Raw genomic sequence first — 23644 nt, 5'->3', positions numbered from 1 at the left:
TAGAAGCAGAAGAAAGCCAGGAAAATCCTCTCGGGAGCCCATGACCTCCATTGTCTCCCAGCCACCACCATCTTTGGGGCCAGGCTACTGGTTGATTCCAAATGGTTAACAATACTTGTTGCCTCCATTTTCTTGATTATCATTCTCCCAGAACTCTGCAGTCTAGTTTCTGCCCCCACTCTACCCTACCCCACTGAAACTCCTCCAACTAATGGCATCAACAGTCTGGACCAAATCCAGGGACCATTTTTTCAGTTCTTACTTTTACTCTGAGCCCTTTGCCTATTGGTTATAATCTTTTCATCTTGAAAATCTCAACTCTAGGGGTTCTTAGCAAAGGGTTCATGAGTCCTTAGATTGTCTTCAGGTAAAAACAACATTTTCAAGGACAGCAGTCCTTGAAATTGTTATACAAAGAGTTATACAAAAGTGTATTTTTTTTAGGGAGGATGGTCCAGGGCATTGCATTCTGAAAGGAATCAATGAACTGCCAATGTTAAGAATCAGTGCCTTTGACATCTGTATTGGCTAGGATTAGGTTCTTGTGGGGGCATTCCAAAATAACAGTGGTTGATTAGTCTTTCACGTATACAGAGGTAAGTCGTCAGAGCAGGAATGGTCGCTCTGACTTAGGAAGTTCTCAGGAACTCTGGCTCTTCATAGCTGTGCTCTGCCAACCCCAGCATATAGCCCTCAACCTCGTAGTCCAAGATGGTAGCATCTCATGCTCCAAGCAGCATGTTAGAGGGAGGGATGAAGAGTGTAAAGGGTATGCTCCTGCTGTCTCTCAAAGATTCCTGGGAGCTGCTTTGTGACATTTCCATTACATTATTAGTCCAAACTTGGTCACATGGTCATATCTATCTGCAGAGAGGCTGGAAGACATCCTTATTCCGGACAGTCATGTGCCAACCTGAAGATCCTATTACCATGGATGAAGGGTAGAATAGAGATATTGGGGGACAGCTATCAGCTCCTGTCATACTCATACAACATCCCTTTCCACTTCCTTCTAGTACATTAGAGCCGGGAAGCTCTGCTTCCTAGAATTCCTTGCAACTGGCATTCCAAATGTGGTTTAGAAACTGCCAATTAAATGAACTTACATGAGACTGGATCCTGGAACTAAGAGGGGGAGAGGCAACAGGTAAGTTTTGCTGGTGTGGAAGGAGGCCAGCTTGTTTCACGATCACCACCTTCCTAGTTCAGGAGCTTCCTGTAGCACTAGTTTGGTGGCTTCTTTCCTGATCATGAGGGCAGAGGCAAATTGATTCTGAGGGTCTACAGGTATCTCTGGAAGCTCCATTTAGTCTACACCTCCACCCATTCCAGCATTGCTATAAGCCAGAGCTTCTTACACTTTAATGTTCATGTGAATGACCAGAGGATACAGTAAAGGATAGATCTGGAGTGAGATCTCAGATCTTGCGTTTCTAACAAGCTCCTGGATAATGTCTGATGGTTAGAATAGATTTTTGAGTAGCTTGGTCCTAGGGTGTCCTCTGTTCACCTATACTCAGTTATAAATTCCTTTCTGCTTTAATATCTAAATATGTTTTCTGAGTATCCAAATTCTGTGGCTGTCTCTTCCTTTGTTCTTGAGAGATCTTCTTCCTGTGCTATCCCTTAATATTGGTGTATCCCAGGGCTCTCGCTTAGGATCATTCTCCAAACTCTTCCTGGATGATCTCCTCCATCCTCTGGGCTTCAGTCACTACCTATATGCTTCTCAACTCCCTATCCAATCTGTACTCTCTCCTTTGCTCCAGATTCTGGTATCCACAGCAGACCAGAACTGAGTTCTATAGATGAGCAGCACATGAAAGAAAGCTTCTGTGGTCAAGTAAGTTTGGGAAATACTGTGTTAAATAAAATGAAATTTATTTCCTTGCTGAGTTACTTCTAGAACTGTTAATGTGTTAAAATGCGTTGCAAATTTCCAAGAGGGGGCATGTAATATCCAGTACTTCTTAAACTTATTTGAAGTCTGTATTAGATACAATCTGTTTTCTCAGTCTCTGTTACACTGCCTGAGTGGTGGACTTCCAGCCTTTTGCTTTTCTTTACTGCTGCTACTGTAGCCAACTGTGTAGTTCTGTGGCCCACCAGCTGCTCTTCCCTGCATTTTGCACTGTTTCCCATCCCTCCCTGCCTCACTTCCCTTTTGCATGGCTCACTCTTGAGGCTTTGGGTTTGCACCTTCATAAAAGGCATCAGCATATAATTCTTGCCTCTGGCTCTGTTTCCCGGGGAATCTGGACTAATACAACCTTCAACAGACTCTACCCACCCCCCTTACCCTTTTTCTTGGAATATTAATATCTCCTGGAACTTGGGTTCCTAGAACATGCTTTGGAAGTGCTGTGTTGGTCATTTTTCCCTGTATATCTACAAGCACCTGACTCAGCATGTCCAAGACCTAATCAGTTGTTTTCTTTTATATCTGTCCCTTTTCTGGTCTTATCTGTCTTAGCAACTGGCACCATATTTGCTCATCACCCAAGCTACCTGGGTGTCATTCCTTGTTTTGTTTTGAAGATCTAATTGGCTTTATTAAGCAATCTGGATGTCATTCTTGACTCCTTCTTTTCCTCTTTTATCCAATCTGCCGCCTCCTCATCCTTCCTCTTGACTAATTGACTAAGTAACAATTATTCGTCCATAAAGAGACAGTGTAGGTACCATCTTCTTACCCCATCTCCTTCATCATCCGAGTGATGTACCACTCTGTTGAGCTCTCATAGCCCCTAAACTTGTCTTTCTTATAGAATTTATCACACTTTGTGGTAATTCTTTCTTTCTTTCTTTCTTTCTTTCTCTCTTTCTTTTAATTTTTAAAAATATATCTGTCCACCCTTGCCCCCACCTTTGGTGTCTCTCATTCAGTTCTTAATCCCTGGCATCCAGGGTAGAGAACTAACTGATTAATTGATAGATAGGAGTGAATGAGGTAAGTGGGAGAGAGAGAATTAAAATTTGTAAACCTTCCAGGGAGGAAAAACAATTTCCCCTCTACCCTTCTGCATTCTTGGCTGAGAAACCTGTAATGAAAGACAGGTTAGGGGTGCCTGGCTGGCTCAGTTGGTAGAGCATAGGACTCAATCTCAGGGTTGTGAGTTGAAGCCTCACATTTGGTGTAGAACCTAGTTAAAAAACAAGCAAACAAACAAACAAACAAACAAAAAAGACAGATTAACAAGAGAAAAACAAACAGAACTTTATTAACATGTATACCTCATATATACATAGGAGATACCCAGGGGAAAATAAGTAAGCCCCTGAGATGGCTTAGAATTCAGGAGTAAATGCCATTTTAATTGGGACAAGGAAGGGAAGGGGATGCAGTCCTCCTAGGGGAGAGGCCATGTTTTTGTTTTGTTTTGTTTTGTTTTTTAAAGTAGGTATATGCCCAACTTGGGGCCCGAACTCACAACCGTGAGGTCAAGACCTGAGCTGAGATCAAGAGTTGGTTGCTTAACTGACTGAGCCACCCTGGCGCCCCTGGGAGAGGGCATGAATTTTAGGAAAGACGGATGGGAGATACGATGTTTTGTACAAAGTTTGTCTGAGCATGGTGTTAACTTCTAAAGTCTCCTCCTAGCAGAGGATACCCTAGGACCAAGTAACTTCTCAGTCTTCCCTGGTTTATGAAATTCCTGGGGAGGGGATTTATGACAGTTGAATTCCTTTTCGGGGATCTGTCTTTAGACAGATAAGGGAAATTCAGAGAACAATCTCCCTGCACTGGCTATTTTTCAAGTGTCCTACAGCTCAAAACAACCATTATACCAAAGCAGCATATTTTGGAGTAGCATGTCCCGAAATCCTGTAATCATATTTTGGCATGGCACATTCTTTTACCATTCATTCCCTACCTTTGAAAATTCTTCAAGAAATTTCACAATCTAGAACCCGAGCTGGTAGATTTCACTGAACCAATCTCTTAGGTCAGTTCAGTTTGGTCACACTGTTGCACATCTGAAACTAACATAATGTTATATGTCAATTATATTTCAATTTATTTTCAAGAAAGAGTACACCAATACCCAAGAGAACTTTTTCCTTTTAACAGGTGAAAGAAAATTAAATTTTAGTTTTATATAGGTGCACTCTTTTTTTTTTTTTTTATGTTTATTTATTTTTGAGAGACAGAGAACATGCGAGCATGAGTGGGGGGGGGGGAGCAGAGAAAGAGGGGGACAGAGGATCTGAAGCAGGCTCTGTACTGACAGAAGATAGCCCAATGTGGGGCTCGAACTCACAAGCCGAGCTTTGAAATCATGACCTGAGCCGAAGTCAGATGCTTAATTGACTGAGCCACCGAGGTGTCCCTTCATAAGTATACTCTTGATACTAAAGCTTATTTCTAACCCCCCCCTTTTTTTCCCCTCTAAAACCCTTTTAACAAATTCATTCAGTTTTGACCAGTTTGACCACAAGAGATAAGATTCTCTGTCTGTCCTGATCTCACTCTCTCTTTCTCCAACTTTCTCCACCTATTTAGCTTTTGTCCTTTATTCTTCTCTTTTCCATTCTGGAACAACCAGTTATTCTATTTTAGGACACAATTATTCTCTTCTCCCTTAACAAAAATGTGTCTCTATAATTCATATCTTTTCTTACCAAAAATAACCCTACTTTTCTTATATATTTTGCATATAGAGCTTTTTTTTCTATTAGTTTTAATCAAATACATTAATTAGGATTCTGAACTCTTAGAAACCCTGATTTCTAGTGAACATTAAGAAGTAATCAACTGTGAATTGTCACATCAATATTCTATAGATGTCAAATTAGCTTTTGTTCCTCTCTAAGAAGAGGACAAAAGTAGGTAAACTTAGACGTATGTGTAGCAATTAATGTTTTCAGTACATTATCTTAATTGGAAATGATCTAGGTATTCAATGAATACCTGTCATGTAATTTAACATAGTATAACTTTAAGATTTCAAGTTACCAAAAGTATTTTGGAAATGATAAGATTTTGGAAATGATTTTTAAGCAGATATATTTTATAATATATAATCATTGTTGAAAAGATCATTTATAAACTTTTATCCCACCTACATTTAGATTATTCACTTGTTCTTAACAATTATATTTAGATCAGTCATGAAAATTTCGTTAGACATTAGACAAAGGTGGGCATCACTTTAAGTTACTATTCTTCCTGACAAATGTTTGACTAGTACACTCAGCTAGAATAAAAGCTGTATGTCTGCATTATTTTTTTTTAATTTTTTTCAACGTTTATTTAGTTTTGAGAGACAGAGAGAGACAGAGCATGAGTCGGGGAGGGGCAGAGAGACAGGGAGACAGAATCTGAAGCAGGTTCCCGGTTCTGAGCTTTCGGCACAGAGTCTGACACAGGGCCAGAACTCACAAACTGCGAGATCATGATCTGAGCCTCAGTTGGTCGCTTAACCAACTGAGCCACCCAGGCGCCCCCCCCTTTTTAAAAAAAATTTTTTTCTCAATATTTATTTTTGAGGGACAGAGTGAGACCGAGCGTGAGTGGGGGAGGGGCAGAGAGAGAGGGAGACACAGAATCTGAAGCAGGTTCCAGGCTCTAAGCTGTCAGCACAGAGCCTGACGCGGGGCATGAACCCACGAACTGTGAGATCATGACCTGAGCCGAAGTCAGTCACTTAACTGACTGAGCCACCCAGGTGCCCCTCTGCATTATTTTTAATGCTGACAGCTCTGAAGACTTGCCGTGCTGTTTTGTTTTGTTTTTGTTTTTGTTTTCACTAAACCAACAATATTCTTGTTTATCAAAGAGTACTCAAGTCACATGAACTTGAAAAACATTTAGGTTAGTTTCTATACTGCTCTGAATGCTTAATTTATATAAGCACTTGCTTTTCTTTAAGCCAATTACATAGAGCTCTTTTACAATTTATTCTGACCAGTGTCATCCAAAGTAACATACATATATGGACATATGTAAACATATAGACAAACATAGGGATCTTAGAGCTTTTATTAAAATTTTAGCCATATGTTGGGTATATGAATACAAAACTCGCTAGTTTATAAAGCAACAGTTGGGCCCAAATTGTGTTTCTAGCAGATGAAAAAGTTAAGGTTGCCTACTCAGATGGCTACAAGTTCTTACTTATATTTGTGGAGACAACTTTTAAGATTTTTCACTTGCCAAATTTCCAAAAGCTCCCTTTTCCTTTTCAGCCTCAAGTAGTTGCTTGTGGGGGTTTCTGGGTCCCTTGACAGCCTCTGATGAAGGGTAGGAGGCCTCAAGTCGAAGGGATTATAGGGAGCTGAAGGCTGAAGTGGGCAGGGTGGACAGAGGGACAGAGGAGGTTAGAGTTTGAGGGTGGACCTATCAAAAAATTCAAGGAAACTGAATGGAAGATTGAAAGTGGCAAAATCAAGAAGAAGCAACAGAAGAAATGGGAAGTAAGAGGTCTTAAAGGAGCCAGTTTAGGGAGATTTTAAGTTTCCCAAAGAAACCAATGGGGTTCCAAATTATCCTTAGCGAAATCATGCCATGAAGGAAGTAGACAGAGTTGGTGGAAGGAACATGTAGTCAGCAGGGGTTTGAGAAAAGAGTTTTAGTGGACTGAGAAGTCCCCATGGGAGGAACAGGATCAAGGAAAAACAAAGAACAGAGAAACCTTTAAAAAAAGAAAAAACCGAAGCTCCTATCAGACTCTGAATATCAGCTTCTAGGAGTGCCTGGGTGGCTCAGTCGGTTAAGCGTCCGACTTCAGCTCGGGTCATGATCTCACAGTCTGTGGGTTCGAGCCCCGTGTCAGGCTCTGTGCTGACAGCTCAGAGCTTGGAGCCTGCTTTGGATTCTGTGTCGCCCTCTCTCTCTGCCCCTCCCCTGCTCATGCTCTGTCTCTGTCTGTCTCAAAAATAAATAAAAAACATTAAATATATATATATATATATCAGCTTCTAATTAGGCCAATTTCTGACATAGAGTGCTCTCAAAAAATCCTTTCAATATCTTATTATCAGCTGGAACAAACAGTAAATATTTCTGGCAGTATTAAACTTCCTTTTTAAATAATTTTTTTCCTTTTTCTTTGAAACCAAACATATGTTTATCAAGTGGCTCAAAACCAAAGCTAATAAGCCTTTTGTGACAAATGGTATCCCTAAAGAGGGCACAAAGATGCACGCCTCTCTAGGTCCAGAACTACTCACTTGCACATACACAAGAACCAACAACCTGTGTCCCAAGCTGAGTTCTCATGACATTAAAGGAGACAAACAGAACAGCAATAGCTGTCCTTGGGAGGGAAAAGGATAAATAACCAAAGTGTACCCCAAAAACCAAATTCAAAAGAGTCATGGTTCAAAGAATTCATTCTTATGAATGTTTTCCTCCTGCTAATCTGAATTTGGAAAGTAGGGACAACATGAAGTTTTACCTTCCTCTCTTAACTGGGCACTACAGAGATCCAAGAGAGCTGATGTTAATAAGAACTCTTACCCTTCTGTCAGTGTTCCCAGGATTCCATCTGGGTAGGATGTCTCAGCAATCCTATCCTCATAATTTTCTCCATTCTTCTGAGTTGGCTGAGACTCCTGTAATAAAGCACAGATTAACTAGAGAAAAGCAAGCAGAAGTTTATTAACATATATACCTCATACATACAGGGGAGATATCCCTGGAAAAATTAATGATTCCCCAAGATGTCTTAGAATTTGTGATTAAATACCATCTCTCTCTCTCTCCCTCTTTTTTTTTTTTTTTTTTTTTTTTTTTTAAAGTAGGCTCCATGCCCAGTATGGGGCTTGAACTCACAACCCTGAGATTGAGAGTTGCATGCTCCATGGACTGAGCCATCCAGGCATCCCTTGTATACCATCTTAATGGGTAAATGAGAGGAGAGGATGTAGAGCTTAGAAAATAAATGATTTGGGGGAAGTTGAATGGACACTTAGAAGGATAAGAGATACAATAGTTTGTGGAAAGTTTGTCTAGGTGTAGTGTGGACTTCCAGGCTGCTCCCTGGTGATGGGAGTCATTCTTCCCTACTTGATGAAACTCTCTGGGAGGGGATTTATGACAATTGAGTTCCTTTTGGAGGATTTAGGAAGATTAGGGGAATTCAGAGAAATCTCCCTGAATTTGCTGTTTTTCAAGTGCCTACAGCTTAAAATAATCAACATACCAAAGTGGCATAATTTGGGGTGGCATGTCCTGAACTCCTTTAGTCATATTTTGGGGAGGCGTATTCTGCTATTCCCTCACCTTCTGCCTTAAATAAAGAGGAAATGTTCTGAGATTACGAGAAATCCATGTTTGTTCTGCCCTAGGTTAAAGTGGCTGGAGACTACATTTAATTATTTAAAAAAACGTTTTTTAATGTTTATTTACTCTTGAAAGAGAGTGAGCAAGCATGAGCGCATGGCAGGGGAGGGGCAGAGAGAGGGAGACACAGAATCCCGGAAGCAGGCTGCAGGCTCCGAGCTGTCAGCACAAAGCCCAGTGCGGGGGCCTGAACCCACAAACCTCAAGACCAGGACCTGAGCTGAAGTCAGACGCTCAACCGACTGAGCCACCCAGACACCCTGGAGACTACATTTTATAATCAGCTCCAAAGCACCACTCAAAGCTATTAGATAATGCGTTCAGGCTGGACGACTGTCACACACTCCGGCGTGGCCATAGGTGCCCAGCTCTCAAGGAGGCACTCAGAGCATCAGCACTTGCGGGGACCTGAGAGTAACTGCCTCCCAGAGTTTCGGACCCTGGGTGCCTCACCCTGGTCCTGGCCCCGCCAAGGCTCAAGCTGGGTGTCCCACTGACTCATGCTGAAAAGCGGAAATTCATAGCCGATATAAAATTCATAGCCGATTTAGGGGAGTGTATCAGTTTCCCCCCGGGTTGCCATAACAATGTATCATAAACTGGGTGGCTTAACACAGAAGCAATTTCTTCTCTCACAGGTCTAAAATCAAGATGTCAGCAGAGTTGTTTCCCTCTGAGGACTCTGAGAGAGAATCTGTTCCATGCCCCTTTCCTAGTTTTCCAGGATAGCTAGCAAACCCGCCATTCCTTGGTTTACAGATGCATCGCTCATCTGCCTGTCTTCACAGGGCATTCTCCCTGTGTCTTTCTGTCTTCATATGGCTGTTTTCTTTATAAGGAGTCAGATTAGGAGTCAGTCCTACTACAGTATGACCTCATGTTAACTAATTACATCTGCAATGACCCTATTTCCAAATAAGGTCACATTCTGAGATACTTGGGCTTAGGACTTCAACTTATTTTGGGGGAAGGGGAAACACAATTCAACCCGTAACAGGGTGAAAACTTTTATTTTCTATCCATTTAGAGAGCTGCTTTAATCCAATTATCCTCATTTTTGTTTAAAGCAGGGTCATAAGCTGGTGCCCCAGGGCCAAATTTCGCTCCTGAATATTTTTGTTAGGTCAGGGTGCTTCCCTAATTTCTTATGCCGGCCACTTCACAAGTAGCCGTTAAGACTTTTGCATAAGTGACTCTTAGTTTAGAACTTGCTTTCTCAGAGCCTTCATTGGTAAAAATCTTAGCCTCCCAACTACCCTGAGAGGCATAACAAGGGTGTTCCCATTTCACTGACCAGGAAACAGAGGCTCAGAAAGTGCCTGGATCATACAGTTGGAAGTAGTGGGTCCAAGTCTCCAACCCACCCCCTACCCCCACCTGGGCTTGCACACTGATCACGCCCACATCTCAATGACCCCAATGCCACAAAACTGCAGGGGGCTCACAAGACACCCCTTCCTCCCATTTCCCCAGCAAAATTTTCACAGTAGCAAATGCTATTAGCATTGTTGAGTCTTACAGACTTTTTAAAACCAGAGACATTTATGAGGGAAAATCTTTGCAGGTGTTTCTCCCAGAGAGAAGAAAGTCTAATAATGTGCTGAGTTAAGGGCAGTCTGGTTTTGAGCTTGGTCAATCTTTCCTTTTGTGAGTGTGCAAGAAAAAAGAGTGAAAGGGACCAGATGTAGAACAACCTTAATTAAGGGTTGAGCCCCTCCTCGCCAGCCTCCTTGTGTGGAGAAGTTCTCTTCATAGGAGACAGCAGTTCTTAGACTTCCTTTATGGTTGCTCTTTTAAGAACTGGGTACATGTTTTTCAGATCCTCTTCCTGGAAAAATGCACTTACAAATATAGGAGAATGGAACAAAATTGCTTGGCATTTCCTTTATACTTAGAATTCTGAAATTTCATCATAGTTAATCTAAGCATAGGTCTTTTTTGTGGGGAGGACAATTATTCTTCTTGGTATTCAGTGAGCCATTTCAGTGTGAAAGCTTATGCCTTTCTTCACCTCTAGGAAATAGGCCATGACGTATTTCTTTTTTCCCCTCCATTCCATCTGTTATCTTATTCTGGAATTCCTACTAAAGAGGATGACAGAACTTCTGGGTCCATTTTCTATGCTTCATCACTTCTTTTTCCTCTGCCAACCTGAGATATTTTTATGAAGTAACTGATAAAATGATAAAATGAAGTCCTTCAAGTCCCTTGAAGACTTGGGCCTGCCGTGTGCACAGTAGGGGTCAAATAAATGTGACCTCCTTCTTCTTCATTCTCAGCACCTACCTGAACAAGTACATCAACAGTAATAACTAGTGTTTATTGGCCGCTTATTATGTATAAGGTGAGGAGCAAAGTACTTGACACATTGCCCCGTTTAACTCCCACAACAACCCTATGAAGCTGGTACAAATATTATCTTCAGTTTACAAACAAGGGAATTGAGGGCCATAGAACAGAGGTTGGCAGACTCTAGCCAGTGGGCCAAACCTGTCACTGCCTCTAATTTCTCTTTTATACCTCCTACCTCTGTTCTTTTGAACTGCATTTCGGGAGAATTTCTCCACTTGACCTGTCAACTCTATTATTGATTCTTCATCAATATCTATTTTGTGATTTAGCCCCCCGAATTTTTTATTTGGAAAAACAAGTGCTTAAAGTTCCAAATCACCAGTTGATTTTTTTTTTTACCTTTTGTTTCAATCCTTTTTTTTTTTTAAGTATGCTTTGCACCCAATGTGGGGCTTGAACTCAGGATGCTGAGGTCAAGAGTTGCATGTTCTACCAACTGAACCAGCCAGGTGCCCCCTCCAGTTGATTCTCTTTAATAGATGAAATATCCTTTCACATTTCTTTTTTTTTTAATTTTTCATGTTTATTATTGTTATTATTATTTTAAGAGAGAGAGAGAGAGTGCGAGTCGAGGAGGGACAGAGGGAGAGGGAGACACAGAATCCGAAGCAGGTTCTAGGTTCCTAGCTGTCAGCACAGAGCCCAGTGTGGGGCTCAAACCCACAAACCAAGAGATCATGACCTGAGCAGAAGTCAGACATGTAACTGACCGAGCCACCCAGGCGCCCCTCCTTTCACATTTCTTATGAAGACTTTAATTACACTTAATCTGAAGTCTTTTTCTTCAGTAGTTGTTAATTCTGTTTCTTGAATGTTAGTTTTTCTGATGGTATTTTGATGGTTCTGTGTCATTGTTCTGACTTTTCTCAAATATTTAGTAATTCTAGACATTTGTTCATTTTTAAGTTGTATATTCTTGTTCCTGTTTGTCCTGTTTACTGACTCTGCATGTAGTAACTTTGTAGAAAAGTGGAATGTGCTGGATGGTTGGAGATGTGGGGGTTATGTAAGGAAGAAGAGGACCCATTTTGTCTTTTGAGTATGGCAATTTTCTTCCCCTCTTGGGTCCTAGTTGTTGTCTGGGGCAAGGCTTTGCCTCTGGCCCAAGAGCCCACACTTACTGGTTTGGTTTGGGGAAAATCCCCCTTGCAGCTAATTGGTACAAAATGTGAGAAGGAAAGGAAAAATCGCATCGGATACTCCAAGTGCATTTTCCCAATTAACCACTCCAAGGAATGGCCCAGGGCCTCTTCTCCTTATACCCAATAATCCTGAAATTTTGGAGGTCTTTGTTAACATTTCTACTTTCATGCCAGTCTTCTTGTGTGTGTGTGTGTGTGTGTGTGTGTGTTCCCATTAATCTTTTATTATCTGCCTTTGGTGTCAAACTTAGAATGGTCTTCTGTACTTCCCTTCCCTTCCAAAATTATAAATATTCATCTATTTTGTTCTTTTACTATTTTTGTGATTTCATGTTTTACATTCAAATCTTTCAGCCATCTGGAATTTATTCTAACGTCAGCCATGACTTGGAGCTCTAAACTTAAATTTTTTCCTAATGGTGAGCCAGTTGTACCCACCATGCTTTCCATGTGTGGGCTTTTAATTTTTTTTTTTTCAACGTTTATTTATTTTTGGGACAGAGAGAGACACAGCATGAACGGGGGAGGGGCAGAGAGAGAGGGAGACGCAGAATCAGAAACAGGCTCCAGGCTCTGAGCCATCAGCCCAGAGCCCGACGCGGGGCTCGAACTCACGGACCGCGAGATCGTGACCTGGCTGAAGTCGGACGCTTAACCGACTGCGCCACCCAGGCGCCCCAGCGTGTGGGCTTTTAAAAGGCGGCTTGGCCCCCAGAGCTCCATAAAAGCCTAGGAGTTAAGAATAGAAAAGCTAGGACTATAACTCAGTCAGATCCTAATCTCTGTTCCATTACTGCTCACCATGGGACTCTGGCAGAGCTCGGTTCTCCCTAGGGGAAAGCTCCATCGATGATGTAAGTAAGGCCGGCAGGGCTGAGGCAGGGAGAGGACTTGTAGAGAGCCCTCTAGAGGAGTTTCATAGTTGCTGTGTTCCTGCCACTGGGCATGGTCTCATGGGCAATAGCTGCTCAGCCTTGCAAGAAACTCCAAGGGCTCCAAACTCTACTCTTTAACAGTATATTCTTGGGGCGCCTGGGTGGCGCAGTCGGTTAAGCGTCCGACTTCAGCCAGGTCACGATCTCGCGGTCCGTGAGTTCAAGCCCGGTCCGTGAGTTCAAGCCCGGTCCGTGAGTTCAAGCCCGGTCCGTGAGTTCAAGCCCGGTCCGTGAGTTCAAGCCCCGCGTCAGGCACTGGGCTGAGCCTGTTTCTGATTCTGTGTCTCCCTCTCTTTCTGCCCCTCCCCCGTTCATGCTCTGTCTCTCTCTGTCCCAAAAATAAAATAAAACGTTGAAAAAAATACTTATAACAGTATATTCTTTCTTCAACTCCCATAGCCTTCTCCTATAGATCATTCCAAGTCCAATTCATCCTACTCCTCTGTGAAGCCTGCCTTGATATGCCCGGTGAGGCTTAGATGCTGCTTTTCCTAATCCCCACTGCATTTTGCACAGATCTCCAGTGTGATTTTTGTTAACTGTTTGTTGACATGTTGTGGATGAATAAATTAGCTAACAAATAAACTAAGTTACTAAGCATGAAGGATGCTATCTGCCAGGTGGAGGGAGAAAAAGAAAGCTACCAAAGGGTATGGAGTTGCTGCTGACCATGTCCCCATATTCATCTGCGGCGTTCGTTGAGGCCCAGGTGTTCATGGCACTGTGGTTGGCACCCCAGACCAGCTGTGGCTTTGATTAGGTGCCTGAAGCTACTAAGGAGTCTTTTTTTTTTTTTTTTCAAACCAAGTGTTAGGTCCTGAAGATACCAGGAGAGTCAACTTTGTCTCTTTCCTCAGAGCTGGTAACCTCATGTATAAGTGTGTAGACAGAATCTTGGAAGAAACTTTAGGGAGGGAAGAAATGCGCCCATCAAAACCTCCAAAGAGTACAAGTAATGTAGTTGAGTCAGAGGATGCTCGCTCGTCTGTAAAATATGTCCACCAGCAGCAAGCCAGCATTTCCTGTGTGCTGAATATGTGTGCCTCTCTAAACTCTTAATATACTTTATCTCATTTGCTCCTCATGAAAACCAGGTGGCACTATCAGTTCCATTTTGTAGATGAGGAAAGTGACTCTCAGAGAGGTAAAATGATTTACCTGTGGTCACAATGAGGAAGCCACAATCCGAAGCCCCAGTGGGGAATGGCTCAGGTTCAGAGAAGAGAAAAACGTAATATTTGGCCATCTGACCTCCCTCCCCCTCTCCTTTTACTTGGAATTAACTGGTGGGGTTGAACAGAATTTTGCTTTGTTCTCTGGACCTTTGCTTCTGTGGTAGAGATAAACAGGTGTAGATAAACTCTACCCTTTCTGGTCTCTCTAGGTCTTAATACAGAGCCTGGCACACAAGTTGGTGAAATAATGCAGGAAGAAAAACCAACATTTTCAAACACAATATGTCTGTCTCAAAGCTTGCCCTGTTCAAAATTTATCCCTCTGAATTCTTACTGAAGATTATATGAGACATAGCCAAGAACCATGAAAATGCTCATTCCTTTGACTTGTCTTTTGTACTGTTTCCTTGGGGATTATCACTTTTTTTTCCCAAAAGATAGTTTACACTTTGAGAATTAAGATAATTTCTTAAAATACATATGACACAAAATTTAACATCTCAACCATTTCCAAGTGTATAGCTCAGTAATGTTTAGTGTATTCACACTGTTGTACAATACACAAAAAGAACTTTTTCATCTTGCAAAACTGAAACTTCATACCCATTAAAAATCTTCCCATTCCCCACTCCTCCTGTTTCCCCTGGAAACAACAATTCCACTTTCTGTCTCTATTTGACTATTCTAGATACCTCATACAAGCAAATCATACAGTGTTTATATTTTTGTGACTGGCTTATGTCAGTGCTTATCTTTTTGTCACTTAGCACAATGTCCTCCATGTTAATTGATTTACAGCATGTGTCAGAATTGCCTTGCTTTTTAACACTGAATAATATTCCATCCAGATATTGTGTTTTGATTATATTTAATTTTCAGCTTTTCTATTGCTTTTCAGTTTCTGTTTTTGCTATTATTTCCTAGTTTTAGTGGATTGTGATTAGAGACTGTTGTCTGTACTCATTCTACTTTTTGAAATGTATTGAGGTTTTTTTGTTTGTTTTTTTATGAAAAAACCTTATATGTGGTCATTTGTTAATGATCCCGGGATACTCACGAAGTGTAAATTCTAGGTTTTCAAGATATAGAATTTGATATCTTTTAATTTAATCTACCTTACTAATTTAACAAATCAAGTCCTCTATATCCTTACTTTTTGTATAGTTTATTGATCAGTCACGGGCTAAGAGAGGTGAATTAAAATTTTCTACAGTTACTGTACTTATGTCCATTTTTCCATGTAATTCCTATTGTTTTTGCTTCCTGAATTCTGATGCTATATTATTTTGTGCATAAATATTTATGACAGATCTACATTATTGCTCTCTGCCTTTATCATTATTTTCTCTTATGTCTTGTTTTCTGTTTTTCTGTGAATTCAACCATGTCTGATATTAATTCCAAAACCCTTGCTTTCGTGTTGCTTGTATTTGCATGTATGGCTTTTGTTCTTGTTTTCTATTTTTTCCTACTCTTTTACTTTCAGTATTTCCGAGGAACACTATTTTAGATGTATCTCTTGCATGTAGCACTTGTTGGGTTTTATTTTGTGACTCCACGAGCTATTTTTAAAGAGTGAGGTTACCAGGTCAAAGTTAAAAAGAGCTTCTATAGCTCTTGACCCTCATTGCCAAATAAATTGTTTTTCACTAGTTGGACCACTTTATCCTGTCACCAGCCATTTAGAAGTGAACCATCTCCCCACCATTGCCAGCATGGCTATTATACTGCTGCTTAAATTTTTAATAGGTGAAAATGGGACCTCATTGTTCTTTCATTTGCTTTTCTTGGCTTTATCTAACTCTAAGTAAATAAAGATGGAAGAAAAAAGAAGTCAAAATGAGGGGCGCCTGGCTGGCTTATTAGGTGGAGCTTGAGACTCTTGATCTTGAGGTTGTAAGTTTGAGCCCCACGTTTGGTGTCGAGATTACTTAAAAAAATAAAATCTTGGGTCTCCTGAGTGGCTTAGTTGGTTAAGCAGCCACTCTTGGTTTTGGCTCAGGTCACAATCTCGTGGTCTGTGGAACTGAGCTCTGTGTTGGCCTCTGTGCTACAGTGTAAAGCCTGCTTGGGATTCTCTCTCTTCCTCTCTCTCTGCACCTCTGCTGCTCTTGCTCTCATTCTCTCTCTCTCTCTCTCTCTCAAAATAAATAAATAAATAAATAAATAAACTAAAAAAAATCTTAAAAAAAAATTTTTTTTTAATGTTTATTTTTGAGACAGAGAAAGACAGAGTGTGAACAGGGGAGGGTCAGAGAGAGGGAGACACAGAATCTGAAGCAGGCTCCAGGCTTCAAGCCGTCAGCACAGAGCCCGACACGGGGCTCGAACTTACGGTGTGTGAGATCATGACCTGAGCCGAAGTTGGATGCCCAACTGACTGAGCCACCCAGGCGCCCCAAAAATCTTTTAAAAAAAAGGTTAAAATGAAACATTCCTTTTCAGTTATCTCCAGCATGATTAAGATGGGTGGTGGTGTTTCTTATTCTAGATTCCCTTGACATTGGATCCCTTTCCAAAGGCTCCTCAGCTTGGGCCTTAAATTTCCCCGGGAGAAATTGTTGAGGCTCCTTCCTCACAGCCCTAGACCTTGCTTTCTTTCATTCTGTAGTGAATAGGTAAAATAACATAATAAGAAGATATAGGGTCTGGAGCTAGATTAAATGGATTTAAATCCTAGCTCCACCTCTATTTACTAGTTTGTGATCTATGACAGTTACTTATCCTCTCTGTGCCTTGGTTTCCTGAGGTAATAATTCTCAAGGGTAATGATGACTACAACAGCGACACCTATTAGGGTTGTTATGTACAAGAGTTAACTTACACAGACTCAGACCGGATTTTTCTTTTAGAAGTAAGCTCTACACCCAATGTTGGGCTTGAACTCACAACCCCGAGATGAAGAGTCACATGTTCTTGGGGCGCCTGGATGGCTCAGACGGTTAAGCATCCGACTTCGGCTCAGGTCACGATCTTGAAGTTCGTGGGTTCGAGCCCTGCGTGGGGCTCTGTGCTGACAGCTCAGAGCCTGGAGGCTGCTTGGATTCTATGTCTCCCTCTCTCTCTGCTTCTCCCCCACTTGCACTCTGCAGCTCTCTCTCTCTCTCAAAAACAAATAAACATTAAAAAAAAAAAAAGAGTCACATGCTCTACTGACTGAGCCAGCCAGGGTCTCCAGGATTATTATTATTAGCTCCACCTCTGTGAAATACTCCTTTTCTACTTCAACTATGGGGTTTTGGTGGAAGTTTTTTCCTTTTTACATGACCCTGCTTCCTTAGCTGCTGCATTAGGTCTTAGGCCAGGGGCAGGATCCTGACACAAGCAGCGCTAATCAGAATCCTTTCCTGGGGTCTCTGAAATTGGGACGTGAGAAAGGAAGGCTTTATTGACTCTTTGGTGGAGGAGCTCCCAGAAGTGAGACCCAGGCTCCCGGCAGCCATATTTCCAGCCGGTGGGGGAAGCCAGGCTCTGAGAATGAGGTTGACTGACATGTGGAGAAAAGTAGACGTTAGAGATGGAAAGAGTCTGGCACCGTTGGAATCCTTCACTCTGGCGGTCCCCAAATGCACCTTACAAGCTTCCCATTGTCCCTAGGCTTGCTTGCATTGATCTTCTGCCACTTGCAACCAAAAAAGAGTCTTAATACACTTCCTAAGGCACCTTAGGACAGTACAGATTGTGAGCTCTCCCGTTTGTCTGTTCACCTTTCTCTAAAAAGCCAAAAGCTCTTGCAAGCCTAAGACATGCACACATGCACACATGCATGCATGCACGCACGCGCGCGCGCACACACACACACGCACATGCAGGCACACAGACAAGGCAATTCGCAGCTTTTGGAGTGAGCTGTGGCTCCTTCACTGCCCATGCTGCCTGCACATGCTTCTACTTCACCACACACATTAAAAGACAGCTGTGCCAATGTCCAGGCCTAAGGAACTGTACTTGCTAAACAGGATGTTATCCCGGAAACTTGCGCCCTTCTCTGTACACCCCTTGTCCTTTTTTTCACTGCCCTATTCAGTAATTCACAAATATATAATGAGCACCTGCCAAGAACCATGTCAGGCCTGGGGCCCCAGAGAGGCAGCAAACAGTTCCTGATGTCAAGGATCCTGCAGCCTGTAGGGCTGTCAGGCTGTAAAAAGACAGCTCCGAGAGAGACCGTAGAGTGAGTGTTAAACAGATGCTTTTGCCAAGTGCTCCAAGAGCTCGCAGGAGGCTTCATCACTGGTTGCCTGGGATGGTTGTCTGGCTGGTCTACCGGCCTCCAGCTTCTCTCCACCCCAGTCCACCCTGCCCACTGCTGCCAGACTGTCTTTTTGAACACAACTCAGTTGTCTGCCTCCTGCAGGCCTAACCCCACATTCCTTAGCCTGGCAAGATCCTAATCCACATATTCCTCAACCTACTTTCTCAGCCACATTGTCCATTGTTCCCTATTCACAGACCTTACTCGCAGGCCTACGCAGCCCACTCCCCTTCATCATACACGTTCAGTGTCTCCCCACTGCTGTGCCTCTCCTCACTCTGTTCCTTCTGTTGCTGATCCCTGCAGGTCTCAATTATATACGCCTTCCAAGGAGTGATGGCAAATGCCTTTCTTCTCTCGTGCACCCTCTCTGATCATCTGGCTGGGTTGCTGTGTTGAGAAGCGTTCTGTGGATATACCTGGGGCTTGTGAAAAGGTACAGGGATCAGTTAGCAAAATCTTCCATTGCCACCAAATTGAGTGAGTGTTGACAGCAGGGAAGTGGTGGTGGGGGGAGGATGAACAGCACACTTGGGGTGCATTTGCAGATTTCATTCCAGGTCCAGGTCTAATGCGTCCCCCTCCATCCCCATGAAGACTTTCCTGCTCCTCCAAGTAAAATTAACCTGCTTTTCCCCCCTGAATATTTATAACATTCTCCCTACACTCTGTGAGAGCACAGATTGTTCGTACCACCTTTTACGGGTACATCTGTTTTGTTGTCCTGTTTTGTTTGTTTTCTATTTGAGGAGACAGACAGTATCCTACAGCGTATGATACAGGTAGGGATTCAAAACACATTAACTGGATGGATGGAGCCGCGTGAACACCAGGACGAGTGAATTGTTACAGAAGAGCCTCTAGGGGCCTGTCTCGTCAAGCTGACTTACCCTACAGGTCTCCACCCGGAGAAGACTCTGAGGATGGTGTTATGGTGGCCGTGTTCTCACTCATGAACTAATTTCCTGCATTGTTACTTCTGCCTGACCTGTCATTTGCTATCTTCTTGTGAGTCTGTGACCACTGAAATCTGAGGTCCCAGCCTCACTTTCATTCCTTTACTCAAACCATTTTTGATGCCTCCTTGGTGGCCAGTTCTAGGCTCACTGTTAGGGGCACACAGATGGTGTCCTGTCTTCAGTCTGATCACTCACTTGGGGAGAGTGAGGTGCTGGTGGAGGAAAGACTGAGAGCTGAGTCACAGGACATGTGGGACCAGTGATGTGCACCCTAAGGGAAGAGCAGAGGAATATGGAGGGAGGACAGCAGAGGCTGCTGGAGGAGGAGGGGTGGCAGAAGTTGTTAACACACCCACCCAATTCCCTCTTTGTCTATACTCCTTAGCACCTCATAACTATGTTGCCTGATGGCCATTGCTGCAAGCTGTCCTCCCCAGTGCCAGGACCCGAACAGGAAATATTTTTTATTTTTGTTTTTATTTATTTTAGAGAGAGAGAGAAAGAGAGTGTGCATGTGCAAGTGGGGGAGGGGAGAGAGAGAGAGAGAGAGAGAGAGAGAGAATCCTAAGCAGGCTCCACTCTCAGTATGGAGCCTGATGGTGTGCTCGATCCCACAACCCTGGGATCATGACCTGAGTGGAAATCGACACCCAACTGACTGACCACCCAGGTGCCCTGAGTCAGGAAGTGTTTCAACAGCCTCACTACATCCTAACACTCCACACCTGGCCCCAATCCACACAAACCTTAAAAGCCCAACACTAATTAACCTTCTAAATCTGGGCTCCTCGTGCTACCCACTGGACTCCTTTGAATCTCCTTTGCTGCAGTTCACCTCTGGGACTATGGGCCCAGGTAATCACCCTTTGTCCTGAGCTGCATGGGGGTCCTTATTTTCCTGTCCCCAGACCTGGGTGATCACCATGGGCATCACATCTGTGATGTCTCCAAATTATTACAGGGCCTCCAGAACACTTGGTGGATTTTCTAAAGCTGCTCTACTCCTCTGTCCTTCTGGGTTTCTGGTCTCACCGCAGGCACCTTCCTCACCCTCCTGCCAATCCCCTCTCCCCACCTACAAACATGTTTAGGCTGCTGACCCAGCAGCAGAGCTGTCTAACCCTGTTGGCAGGAGACGGGCTGGCTCCAGAGAGCTGGCTGGAGGGGAACACAGAGGCTCACATTTCTTCAGCTTGTGCCAAACGTTATTCAGATGTAGCTTTTCAGACAGACACAAATTGCTCATCCAATAAACACAGAAGGGCTAATCCCAGGACATTTATCACAGTGAGGAAAGATGAGAGAAAGGACAGTCACAAGAAGCCTTTGAGAGCTGGCCTGGTGTGGCTGGCCCAAGAGGAGGTGGTAAGACCTCCATGTACTCCTGGGGTTTTCTCTTAGAGGGGCTGAAACCCGGCACCAGGGCTTTGGCATTTGCTTTCATTGTGACATACAAAGCCTGCGTTGGTGCACACACTTCCCATGGTGAACAGGGGGAAGAAATCAACATGGGTCAGGTACCTTTGTGGGCAGACAGACCTCACCTCCAGTAGTCAATGGTCATGTGATAATAGCTGGCTGCAAGGACTTCCTATACTTCTCCCACCGTGCACACACACAATGCCCTCAAGGCATTCTGTAGCTGTTTGCAGAGTTCTTAGGAGGTGTCCTTCCTGGCACAGAATCTCTTATTTCTGGACTTCTCATTTCTGACAGGTGTGAGAGCATGGCTGCTGAGAAAGCAGGTTGAGGGACTAGACTGGCCACAATGGCAGGGGACCAGAGACAGGGGGATCCTCTGTCCACACAAGAGGGCTGGCCAAGCCATTGAAGTCCTTTGCTGATCTCTTTCTGTTAGGTCCTTCTAATGGGCCCCATGAGCATTCCCCTTTAGGGACTGTGCCTGGAAATGAGAGAAACCGGGCCCTGCTCCAAGGCTCAATCTCAGAGCCCAGGGAGAGGAGGACTAGGTGACACCTCTGTAGGCAGCCTGGGTCGTCCCATTATGCCTGGGTCTGTGCCATGCCCACTGGGACTGTGAAGCGTGTCCAGGAGTGAGGGTCTCCTTAGTGGGAGGAGGCAATGACTAGATCAGGGTAGGGGCATGACAATAATTGCCAGCTTTCATGCAGTCAGGCACTATTCTCACCTTTCTCACAACAACACAATGAGGCAGGTGTAGTATTATTGGTGCCACTTTTCAGTGAGGCACTGAGAGTTTAGATAACTAACCCAAGATCAGCCAATTAGTGAATGGGAGGCTTGAGTATCTGTGCTTTTAATTTGCTGTGTGGTCAACAGGTGTAAGATGCAATGGTTTCAGAAAGCAGTTTAGAAATTCCAATTGTGTGGGGATACTGAGGAGGCTGGGGTTTGGAGGTCTGGAGTCACCAGACCTGGGATGAGCCCTTCCAAGGACAATGCTAAGGCAGGTTTCCATTGAGGACTCTCCCAGCTTTTCCAGAACTGAGAGGGGTCCTGGGACATGGGACAGTCCTGAGCCAACGGGAATAAGTTGACCATCCAACTGTAACAAAAGGGCTGGGCTTGGATCATTGCCACAGACTTCAGGGCCCACCTGTGGACTAAACTCCTCATACCTCACAGGCTGGAGACTCACAGAGTGGCCTGCTGATGAGGAAGATGGGCAGAATAACAACCAACTGGCAGGAGCTCTCCCCAGATCCCTGGGAGGAGCAGACGATACTGTCAGGTGGCTCTAGAGCAGGAACGCCACAGCTCTTAGAGCTTAGTGGAAACAAGGTGCCTTCTGGTAGGGTCCGTCCTAACACAGTCAGGAAGGCTGGGGCAAATTCCCAGGTGAGAAGTGGCAGACAGGCAGGCAGGCAACATGAACCTGGTGGCCTCAAAGGAAGCCAGAGGCAGGGCCCAGCCTACTGCCTGCAGGGAGGAAGTTTCTTTTCTGGTTCCTGAGACTTCGTTTTGGCCAGAAATGACCTCTCATCTGCCCAGCTGTCTGGTAAACCCACACTGACCTGCATTCCTAAACCCAGCAGCTCTTAACCCTTCTCCCTCTCTGGCTTTGTCCTCACTTGTTATATGACCTTGTCTATTTGTCAGTCTCTTTGGTTGCAGAGATCTAAAACTCACTCATGCAATATCTGGAAGATTTCAATATAGGGAGATTGGGTTCTGGGGCACAGAAATGCTATTAGGCCTCAGGAGGGATGAGAACGGGGCAGGAAGCCTAAGGAATGTAGGTAGTGCTCTCTTCATTTCTAGGTCCTCTTTATGGTCAGTTTCATTCTCTAAGTTTTCTTTGCTTCTCTGTATATTGGCAGAAGGTGGAATATTTACATAATTTCAATTCCAGCCATATCTAGGGTCTGACTGACTGTCCTGAATCTCAGATCCAAATTCTCAGGAGAGACCCTCTGATTGACCCAGCTTGGGTCAGATGCTCACCATTGGTCCAATCAACTATGGCTGGTGGGTGGTTCAAGCAGTACAAAAATGGATATGGAGGACCAGTCCCAGGAGGGTAAAGTTTTTTGAAAAAAGAGTTACCATGAGCTGGCTAGCCACTTTCACACTCTATCCTATAGATTTCTGAAACTGACAGGTAACTGTGCCTTCCCTTCCCAGAGTTTATAAAATCTCCTCTCTGGATCCCTCAGTGCTTGGTTCAGTGTTCTCACTCTGAAATATTGTAAAAATTAGTTTGAGTAACTGTGGTATTCAAAAGACACTTCTTAAGCCTGGTGACCTGTCACCTCTACTTTATACAGTACCCTGTCTTTTCTCCTTTGACAGACCAGCAGCATTGTAGTCTTTATTAGAACTGCAGAATTCCCCACCCCCTCCCACATATTTCCCACCCCCTCACAAATATTTGAGTAGCTTCTGCATTTTAACATCTCCCCAGATGGTGTACACTAAAGTTTGATAAGTACTGGAGGGGCTTCTTGTCTTATCTCTCCTAATAGATTGGAAATTCTGAGGGCAGGGACTCCATTCAGCAGACTCTGGTGGACGCTATGTCCAAAGTGCCTTGTTGAGTCTTGCAAGGCACAAAAGTCTTCGAATACAGTAATGAGGGGATTTAAAACTTAGAATAGTGGTTGAAGAGGATAAATTACTTATATAGTATCTGAGTTTTGAAGTTATCCTGCAGGAGGTGGAGGGAAGTTGGAGGTGTAGATGAAGCAAACATGGGGTGATAGAAACATTGAGGTTCATTATACTATTCTCCCCACTTTTGTGTATTTTTGAAATTTTCCATAATAAAAATGAAAAGCAAGGAATAATGGTGGGATGCATTATAAGAAATCGTCTAGCTGCTCAACATAAATTTGTTTCCTGGCCAAATGAAGTAAACAAAGTAAATCCATTCCACCTCCAAGTGGGACTGCACAATCCCTGCCAGAGATTTTTGGAGGATGGGAGAAGTTTGGAACATGGGTCATGTGCAAATGACTTCCTAATTTTACAAAAGTAGGGGTGGTAGTCAGTTTCTTTCTGTCACTTCAAGATGACTTAAGGCAAAGGGGGGGAGATTCGCCAATTCATATAATTGAT

General features: G+C 43.5%; 1 long non-coding RNA gene across 1 annotated transcript in view; it reads left to right on the top strand.

Annotated features, from left to right (window-relative positions):
• LOC123593159 overlaps positions 1-14641 on the top strand; it is a 40474-nt gene extending 25833 nt beyond the window's left edge. The window contains exons 8-9 of the long non-coding RNA XR_006710156.1: positions 1017-1147; positions 14101-14641. This is a non-coding gene — a long non-coding RNA (uncharacterized LOC123593159). The remainder of the gene's footprint in view (positions 1-1016; positions 1148-14100) is intronic.
• The last annotated feature ends 9003 nt before the right edge of the window (positions 14642-23644 follow it).

Source organism: Leopardus geoffroyi, chromosome D4, assembly GCF_018350155.1.
Source record: "Leopardus geoffroyi isolate Oge1 chromosome D4, O.geoffroyi_Oge1_pat1.0, whole genome shotgun sequence".
NCBI lineage: Eukaryota > Metazoa > Chordata > Mammalia > Carnivora > Felidae > Leopardus > Leopardus geoffroyi.
Note: the sequence above shows the minus strand (reverse complement) of the source record. Positions and strands in the feature narration are given on the sequence as shown.